At 36.0% G+C, this 10632-nt stretch overlaps 1 protein-coding gene and 1 pseudogene across 1 annotated transcript in view; one reads left to right on the top strand and one right to left on the bottom strand.

Annotated features, from left to right (window-relative positions):
• The window catches only part of Ptprt (protein tyrosine phosphatase, receptor type T), an 868923-nt gene that overhangs the window by 395440 nt on the left and 462851 nt on the right, over positions 1 to 10632 (top strand). The window lies entirely within an intron of this gene.
• LOC105742115 overlaps positions 1 to 10632 on the bottom strand; it is a 35215-nt pseudogene that overhangs the window by 4378 nt on the left and 20205 nt on the right.

The following is a 10632-nucleotide window of genomic DNA, read 5'->3' as shown; positions in this document are numbered from 1 at the left end:
CTCCTCCTCCTCTTCTTCCCCTCTTCTTCTTCCTCCTCCTCCTCTTCCTTCATCTTCTTCATCTTCATCGTCCTCTTTGACCTCTTCATCTTCTTCTTCGTCCTCTTTGTCTTCGTCTTCGTCTTTGTCTTCTCTATTTTCTTTGCTCTACTGTTACTCTCACTCTCACTGCTGCTTTCTGAAGAGGATGAAGAGGAAGAGGAAGGGAAGAGAAAGAAAAGGAGGAAGATGAAGATGAGGAAGATGATTTGTGCTTTTTTTGTGTTTACTTTTGGTCTTGCATAACTTATTTTTTCTGTCTCTTTCTCTTATTTTCTTTTCAACTCTGTCCAATTTCCTGAGAAGTTTCTGGTTTGTTTGTGGGTTTTTTTTTTTTTTTTGGCTGTTAGTGACTTTAAGAATCAACTCCTGGACCTTCTTCATCCTCACTTGCAATGTACTCCTGTGATGGATCATTTGCGGTCAAGTTTCTCCCGATGCATTTCATCTGAGTGCAAACCCACTGTTTCTCATCTCCACTATTAGCTCCGAGGGGAGTACATCAATGGCCCTGAGCCATCAGTGGAAACTGAATTTACATTGATTCCAGAAAGACCAAACAAAGGACACTCTCAATCTGTGTTGACCTGACCCCATTTATGACTTTTAATGCACCTCACATTTTGACCTGAATACCAAAAGGCTGGTCTTGGATGTTCATATTATCTTTGGCATTTTTCAGCTTTTATTTGTTTTTTCATGTTCTTATTCTAGGGAGACAATATGCTATTTACACATGTGAGTCTGATTTATTTTGCTTATGAGTGTAGCCTCTAGTTGCATCCACTTACCTATAAAGGCCTCAAGCTTACCTTTTTATAGCTAAGTAATACTCCACTGTATAAAAATACCACATCTTTTTCAACCATTCCTCAGGTAATAGACATTTTGGTTGTTTCCAAGATTTGGCTATGTCAAATTGTGCTGCTATAAACATGGGTGCAGGTAGATGACTGTGGTTTGACGTTTTCAGTTCCTCCAGAAAAACACACACAGGGAAATAGCTCAGTCAAATGGGGCTTAGTATCCTAGTTTTTCAGGAATCTTCAAACTGATTTTCACAGAGGTTGTACCATTACCTACTATCACCAACTGTGGAGGATTCCTTTTCCCCACAGCCTCTCCAGTATTTGTAATTATTTGATTTATTTATGATAGCGATTCTTTCTGGGATAAGATGGTATTTCAATGTTGTTTCAATCTGTATTTCTCTAGTGGCCAGTGCTGTGGAACAATTTTCATGCATTTTTTATCACCTGTATTTCTTCCTCTGAGAAGTGTGTATTCATCTCAGATTCCCATTTTTGGACTGGGTCTTTACATTTTGGGTTCATTTTTTTTTTTAGTTCTTTATATATTGTAGATAGAAGACCTTTGTCTGAGTGATTTTCGGTTAACATTTTTTTTCCCAATTTGTAGGTTGTCTTTTCACTCTTTTGGTGGTTTCTTTTGACATGCATAAACTTCTCAATATGGTGAGATCCCAGTTGTTGATTCTTTGAGGTATTTCCTGGGCAGTTTGGTTTTTGTTCATGAGCTCTCTACCTACGCCTGTGTCTTCTAGATTTCCACCTACTTTCTCTTCCAGGAGATATAGTGTTTCTGTTTTAATGTTTAGATCTTTAACCCATTTTGACTTTAATTTAGTACATGGAAATAGACCTGGGTCTAGTTTTAGTTTTCTCATGTAGAGAGCTAGTTTTTTCAGCACCATTTGTTAAAGAGGCTATCTTTCTTCCAGTGAACATGGTTTACCCCTTTTTCAAAGGTAAGATGGCTGAGTGTGTTTATAGTTGTATCTGCATCTTCTAATCTGCTCCGCTGAAGCTCAGGTCTGAAAAACACATATTTTTATCCATTCTTTCATCTATGGTTATTTGGGTTACTTCCAAGATTTAGCTATTATGAACTGTGCAACTATGAAAATGAGCACACATATATTGCTGTGGTATGATGCTTTTAATTCTTTCGGGAAGATATTCAGATGGACGACAAAGAAAGCAGTTCTAAGAGGAAAATTAATAGCAGTAAATGCCTATATCAGGAAGACAGAATGAGCTCAAATAAACAATCTAATGTTGAGTCTCAAACTTGAAGAAACAGAAGAACAAGTCAAGCCCAAAGCTTGTAGGAGGGAAGAAATTATAAAGGTCAAAGGAGAAATTAATGCAATTGACACTAAGAAAACAATGCAAATAATCAATGATTCAAAGAGTTGATTCTTTGAAAGAGTAACTAAAATTGAGAAACCCATAGTCAACCTTATTGAAAACTGAAAGAAAAGACTCAAATTCATGCTTTTAGGAACAAAAAGGGTGACATCACCACGAACCTACACAAATCCAGAAGATCTCCTTTTTCAGAGTACTACAATTTTCAGTGTAGAGATTTTTTTTCCATTGTTACGTTGATCTTTAAATATTTCATTTTTTTGATGCTATTGTTAAAGGTTTGGTTTCCCAATTTTTCCCTCAGTGAGTTCATTTTTGTGTACAGTAATACTTTGTGTAAATACATGTAAATAATGTGTAAATGTTGCATTGTTTCCATGGTGTGAGAAACTGAAAGAATAAATAAGAACCAGAGTGTTCAGTAGATTTTTGAGTGTTGACTTTATCTACTGCTACACTATTGAATTTAAAACTATTAAAACTACAAGTCTTTGGTGGAGTTTTTGAGGTCTTCTGTGTATTGTGTTATCTACAAATGATAATTTAACTTCTTCTTTCTCTGTCCTTATTCTTTTTACTAAACATGTTCACAGGAAGAAAGATAGTCTCTTTAATAAATGATCCTGGAAAACTGGATTTTCACATGCCAAAGACTAAAACTAGGCCCATGTCTATCACCATGCACTAAACCAAAATCTAAATGGATTAAAAATCTAAATTGTAAAGCAAAAAATACTAAATCTGTTTCAAGAGAGAATAGGCAGAGCTCTTGAAGACACAGGTGTAGGCAAAGATTTCCTGAACAAAATCCCAACCTCATAGGAAGTGATACAAAGAATCAACAACTCGGATCTCAGCCTATTAAAAAGCTTCTGCATAGCAAAATAAATTACCAACAAAATGCAAAAACAACTCATAGAGTTGCAAAATTGTTTAGCCATTTACCCCTCTAACTGCTATCTAGAAAATATAAAGAATTGAAATACTTCGTAACTCCCTAAATTTAAAGACCCAACCCAAAAATGGGCATCAAAAATAAGTGCATACTTCTCAGATGAGAAATACAAATGGCAAATAAATATATGAAAAATGTTCAACATCACTGGTCATTTGAGAGATGCAATTAAAGCAATGCTGAGATTCTATCTCACTCTAGAATGAATGGCTATTGTCATGAAATCAACTACTAACAAATGCTGGCAGGGTTGTGGGGAGAAAGAAACCCTTCTCCATAGTTGGTGGGAGTGTAGACTGTTACAACCACTTTTTAAAACAGTGTGAAGATTGCTCAAAAAACTAGGATTAGAGGTTCCATTTGACTCAGGTATTCCTCTTCTTGGTATCTTCCCAGAAGAATTAAAAATATCACTCCAGAATGATATAAACACACTATATTTATTGCAGGAAGGTTTATAATAGCTAAATTTTGGAAATAGCCCAAATGCCCATCAAACAAGTAATGGATAAAAAAGATGTGCTTTTTATTATAGAATGGAATACTACTCAGCCATAAGAAAGGATAAACTTGAGACAATTTTAGCTAAATAGATGCATATTGAAGTATATATCCATTTTTTAAATTTTAGTAAGGGCCTACAAGCTCTCACTAGATAGATAGGACATGTAGTGATCCACCTGTGTTTAGCCCCCCAAGAACTGAGATTGCAGGCACACAACGTCACTCCCAGTCTCAATAGCTGTCTCAGCGCTCCCTGGGGGGGGGGCAGCACGGCACTCTGGGGATCAAACCCTGGTCACTGCATCTGCCTAAGCAAGTGCTTTAATCCACTGAGCTATTTGGCCAGCCCTAAACTATATACTCTTAAGTGAAATAAATCAGACACACATGTGTAAATTTTGCATTGTCTCCCTGGTGTGAGAAACTGAAAAAAATCAATAAGAACCAAAATGTACAATAGATATTGTGAAATAAGAAGAAATTGTTCAAAAGTAAAGAGAAACTAGGGATTGGAGGAAGGAAAAAAGAGAAAAGAAAAACAATAAAAAAGAAGAAAACAAACAAAACTTTATAAATAAGGAAGAGAAGATGAGTTGAAGAGTGGGAAGGGGACTGGGAAGAAAAGAGGAATTAGAATACATATAGCTACAAACGATCTATGATAAATATGATCTATCTATCTATCTATCTATCATATTATAAATACACTTAATTTTAAATAGAGTGGCTGGCATACAGCTCAGTGGTGCAGTACCTGCGTGGCAGGTGCAAGGTCCTGACTTTGATTCTTGGTACTAGAAAAAACAGTGTGTGGAAATGATATCAGACAATAATATGTGTAAGTGACAGATGAAGCATCTGAAGAATAAATTAGAAAACAAAAATATACATGATGCTATTAATAAGGACTATCCATTTGACTAATAAAATACTTCACCCATGCTTAGAGACTATACATTTTTCTCAAGAACACACAAGCAGTTATAAAAATTAATAATCAGTCAATAGAAGAAATCTCAGAGTTTTTGAGTCAGTGTCATACTAGCCAACCCTCTGACCACAGTGAAATTAAGTGATAAACAAGAAGTAAAAATATGGCTTTATAAAGACCCTCAAAGTTTGGAAATCTACAGAATATGTAGGCCAGTTAAGATGTCAGAAGTGAATTACTAAGAACCGAGTGATGGCAAAAATAGTAAAAATAAAAGCATGTATTATTTGGCTAAACCCACAACTTGAGATAAATTTTCATCTTTAAATTGCTTATAGCAATGAAGAATTTCCAAACACTTAATGGTATAAACATCCATCCTTACAAAGTAAGAAAAAAACACAATGGTTTCAACCAAGAGTAATATGAGAGAATCATATAGAACCAGTCTAATGAAATAAACAAAAGTTATATAGAAAACCAAAACTCTTTGAAAAGCATAAAAGCAAGGCAAACTATTAATTATTTAAAAAGCAATAACTTTTTTTCTTTTTTATATTTAGGACAGGGTCTACAGGGTCTCATTGTATAGATTGGCCTCGTAGTGATCCTTCTGTTTACAGCCTCCCAAGAGCTGGAATTATAGGCACACGCCACCACACCTAGTCTCAATCACTGTCTCAGCACACCCCGGGGTCAGGGCCAACACAGCAGGCCTGAGATTGAACCCTCGGCCCCTGTGTCTGCCTAAGCAGGTGCTTTAATCTGCTGAACGATTGAGACTGGGCATGGTGGTGTGTGCCTGTAATCCCAGCTCTTGGGAGGCTTTAAACAGGTGGATCACTATGAGTCCAATATAGTAGTGAGACCCAGAATACCCTGTAGACCCTTCCCTAAAAAAATACAAAAAAAATGTGTATAACGCAAGATTCAGTGATATACTCAAAGATATACCTAAACTAGGGAAAATGATGCACATTCACTCCCAGGGGATGTACACATAAACATTCAAAGCAGCCTTGCTTACTAAATAGCTAAAAGTCTGGATGAGTAAATTATAGTTTAAATCTTTTCATATAGTCTCATATTAAAGATGCATGAGTCAACATGAAATGGAAAGCTGTCATGGACCTAACTTTTGAGTAAAAAAATACAAAGCAAAGAATAACACAAGAGAGATCGGTCCTCTTATATATACCTGAAAGATACAATGCTAACAAACGTATGGTTTGGAGATGCATATTCAGCACAGTCTTCCCTCTTCAGAGGTAGTAGGTAAAGGCAAGGAGATAGGCTAAGGGGGAGCACAGGTGGAATTCTACTATAGGGAAGTTGTTCTGCTTCTCAAGGAACTATTGTATAGGTGGGAGTGAACTTTATTTTTTCTACTTATGCCTCATAAATGCTTTTTATTATATAAAGTAATTCCTATTAAAGTACTTATCATGAATAATCATTGTAAATAATATCTTGTCAATGAGTGAAACTAAAAGTGCCATGTTTTTAAACTATGTAACTTCTGTTAACTTTTGTTTATTTCGTTAGCCTGGTTCTATGTGATTCTCTCCTATTACTTTTGGTTTAATCTGTTGTGTTTTTTTCTTAATTTGTAAGGATCAGTGTTTACATCATTAAATATTTTGAAATTCTTCATTGCGATAAGCAATTTAAAGATGAAACATAGAAAATAATGAATATAATTTTTAAATTTTCAAATCAGTAATTGAAAGTTTCTTAAAATTTCAAACACGAATCAACAAGCAAATGTGACCAAATGTTCAAAAAATTATTATAATTTTTGGCAAACTCACCTAGTCTGTACTATGAAATACAAGAACACTTCCCAGTTACTTTCAGAAGATCAACATATTTTAATATGAAAACCACATCGAGATTAAAAAAATCAGAGGGTTACTCCAGCTTAAAGTCACTTAAAATAAAAAAAACAGTTCAGCAATACATATCCAAATACGTCATGGCAAAGGCAAAGTTGTTTGGATGTAAATTGGAGCAACCGCATTAGAAAACTATTCCATAGTATGCTCCAGGAAACAGTAAATTCTCCTTTGTAAAGGCCAGATAATAAACAATTTAAGGTAGGGCTGGCCAAATAGCTCAGCAGATTAAAGTGCCTGCAAGCAGACGCAGGGGCCGGGGGTTCAATCCATGGGCCTGCCATGCCAGCCCCACCCCCGGGGCACCCTGAGAAGACAATTGAGACTTGGCATGGTGGTGCACTCCTATAATCTCTTGGGAGGCTGTAAACAGGTGTAGCACTACGAGTCTGACCCTGTAAACCTTCCCTAAACTACAAAAATAATAATAATAATAATAATAATAATAATAATAATGGTTTAAGGCTTGTAGCTTTTATGTCACAGCTACTTACTACTACAGTTGTAATACTAAAGCAGCCACAGAAGCAGTACAGAAAACAAGTGGGAGGAGCTATGTTTCAATCCAACAGTTGGCAGGATGAATTTAGCACAAGATCTGTAGTTTGCAGACCTTTGATATATAAAGAAACTGAACGTCTACTACTCTATGTCCCAGAAGTTCTATCTCATGCTATACTCCCAGCATAAATGCATTTATATGTTCACAAAAGACATATAGAGGGACACTCGCAGTAACATTGTTCATCATAGTGAATAATTTGAAACAAGAACAAATGTCCCTGAACAGTAGAATGAATTGAATAATCGATGAATATTAGTACAATGCAATGATATGGACACTGGTGAAGTCTCATAAACTCAGGTTGATGAAGTGCGACACAAAACAATGCATGCTTATGTGTATAAAATTAATCAATGAAATTATCAGGATATAAGCTGTCCTTATGATGATTAGTGACTGGAAGGCGAAATAATGGAGTTTCTGAAATATTAGTGATGCTTGTTTGTCAAGACTGGCTAGAAGGGAGGGTTTGTTTTGTGGCAAGTCACCAAGCTGTTTGCTTCTGATTTATGATATGCATGTATAATATCAATTACAAGTTTAAGAAGTGAAACGATTAATAGATGAAGGTAAAGTTGGGTTCAATGAGAAAATACAAGAAGAGCTGCCTGACACTGGAAAATATGTTAATGTAATTACCACATTAATCAATCCAAATAGAAGAATCATAACTGAATAGATGAATAAAATCACTTACTAAAATTAAAAAATCCATTGGTAGTAAGCTAAAAAGATCTCATAAATCCTAAAATAGAAAAGAGCCTTCTTAATGGGATAAAGGACAACTTGAAAGAGATCAGACAATGAACAACATAAAAATGATGAAGAAAGAAAACAGTGTGCTGAACACCAAGGAAAAAGAAGCACCCAGCCTGCTTCTTCTAGCATAATACTGAAGGTGGCCAGGGCAGCCAGGGAAAAAAGCAAGCAAGCAAATGCAATATGCCTATCACGTGTAATGTGGTTACACATAGAGAAAAAAACGTTACCTCATACATGCACTCATTTCTGATTATAGAAATTTGTAAATAGTAAAACCTGTATTCAACTGAATAGATATCAGATCAATATGCAAGTAATTTACATTTTACACAGTAACTAGAACATTTCATTCAAAAGTTGTATGACAGTACTTGCCTATCTGGGGGATACAGTGTACAGAGGGGCACTAGGAGGTATTTGTAATCCTGGCGATGTTGCTGTATTTATCTATGTCTAGCTATAGAAGTGTGATGTTTGAGACAATTCAATAATGTGTATCTGTGTATGCATTTTATACATAAGTGAGTTGAAAATGCTATTCACTTCAGCATTGAAAATACAAGTTATGTCAACATAAAAATATCTAAGATCTACAATATAAAATTATTCTGAATGAATTTTTAAAAGACCTAGGTAGATGAATAAGGACTACTTTGTTGTGGATGGAAAGGCTCAAATCACACAAAGAATTTTAAAAATGCAGGTGTTCTCCATAATTATGGATATACAATTTAAACCTAAATACTATGTATTTCACACACACACACACACACACACACACACACACATATGCAAAAGGAACATGAACACCTGTATATATCAAAAGAAAATATGAAACTCTGGTTGGAGTGCAAAACTCTGAATTCAGTGTCCAAGCACCTGGGCTTGGGGAGCTATATTTTATATTAAATTTTCCACATCTTTAGTAACCCATGTTAAAATTCTTTTTATAGCTAAGATACCGTTTTTCAATTTTGAGACACTCATAGGCAAGCTGAAAGAGGCTTTGCACATATTTATCACAAAAACACTTGGAAATGAAACACATGCTTTTTGATAATTACCAAAAATTTATTTTATTTCCTTTTGCTTATTAATTCTCAGGGCATAAAGAACATGCTGCCAGGTATAAGGACACATGAGATCAGAATAAAGAAAGAACACAGAGCTGTGGTCCACTTGCAGGACCTTCTTGGGCCTACCAGTCCCTTGGTTGATGTCCTGGGGTGGGAAATAGGAATATAAAAATGTAGAAGAACTACCCAGCAGCCCAGAGAGAACTAAGAGGCTGGACTTCCCATTAAAAACCCAGGGCTTGCCACAAAGTTTATCCAACATCCTAGAACAATTTAACTAAAGAAAATATAACAATATAGCATTTTTCTGAATTACCTTTTGCTATTGGGTTTGAATAAATGACTTGTTTGACTCTCGCTATCTTCACTTACAAGAAAGTAAACCCGGTGACCTGTAAGTTCCTTGCTATCGCATCAGTTTGAGTCTAACATTTGGGAAGGACCTGAGATTCTACGGGTGATAGAAAGGTACACAAACAGAACACTATGACCGAAGGCCCAGTGTCCACTGACATGTCCAACAGCCTTGGATGTCAAAGGAGGGAGAACTATCGGCCCTGATGACACAAGAAAGAATTCTAGGAAGAAGGGTCCTGAATTAAACCTATTTTTTTTATAAATAGAGAAGTGATTTTATGCTTACAGAAGATTTTGAAAATGTAGAAGATTGTGCAAGAGAGTATTTATTTCTCATATCCATCTATCTACCTGTACATTCATCTATCCAAACAGTTGTCTGCCTATTATACACCAAGTGTGACTGCAGACACTGGGGAAATACAAAAAACAAATACACAGTTCTTGCTTCTTTGAAATTCATTTTTTTTCAGGTTAAGGTGGGGAACATAGGAAGCAAACAAGCATATCAATACAAGAGCAAGATAACTTCTGCAAGTGGCAATTGCCAAGTGGATAAAACACAAGGCTTAATAGGATAGTGATTGGTAGTTGAGGGCAGGGTTGGCATTTTTGATTGAGCTCATGAATGCCTCTTTTATAACATGCATTTGTGAGCCCACTGCTCAGAGTTAGACACAAACACGGTGGATGTCTCCTTTCTGTATATTTCCTTCCCTAGGATTTTGTTCCTCCACCCTCTTGCTCCACCCCTGCCTCATGAGGAGAGTCTCTCTCACAACCCCAACTTCATAATTCCTTATAACTAGGCCCTCCCCTCACATCATCATAACAATTTACAATGAGAAAACTTGTTGCCTTAATTTTCACAGAGATCAATAAAAACAAATTAAAATAGAGGATTAGAGATGCCTTTTGCCACATTATTTTTCCAAGAACAAAAGAGGTAGTGATCTCATTGTTATTTCTCCAGAGGTTTCTAACTGTAATATAAAGCCATTTAGTGCAGCTTGACATAGTTATAATTCACTGCTTCTTTTTCCTCACTCCAGGGGACCAGGGTAATGCAGAAGATGCAGGTAGATAAAAGAGTTGGAGTGACTGAGAAAACCTCTGTTTGTCTTTGTAAAAGACAGTATTAGTTGTAGTAGTCTAGCTGTCCATCGTGTGGAAGAATGCAAGAGAGGATGGGCATCGTAAACTGGGAGGATGGATTTCCTTAGACAGTGGAGGAGTGAGATGGAAAGGGGATAAAGAGGAAGGAATGAGCTAAGTCTGCAAGCAACTTACCAAGAGTCAAGCACTACATTGAGGAATGTGATGAACATCTTCAGAAATAGAAGAGATGCTAGGAGAGAGAGAGAGAGAGAGAGAGAG

Source organism: Octodon degus, unplaced genomic scaffold (assembly GCF_000260255.1).
Source record: "Octodon degus isolate 3935 unplaced genomic scaffold, OctDeg1.0 scaffold00037, whole genome shotgun sequence".
NCBI lineage: Eukaryota > Metazoa > Chordata > Mammalia > Rodentia > Octodontidae > Octodon > Octodon degus.
This window is presented reverse-complemented; position numbering and strand designations above follow the sequence as displayed.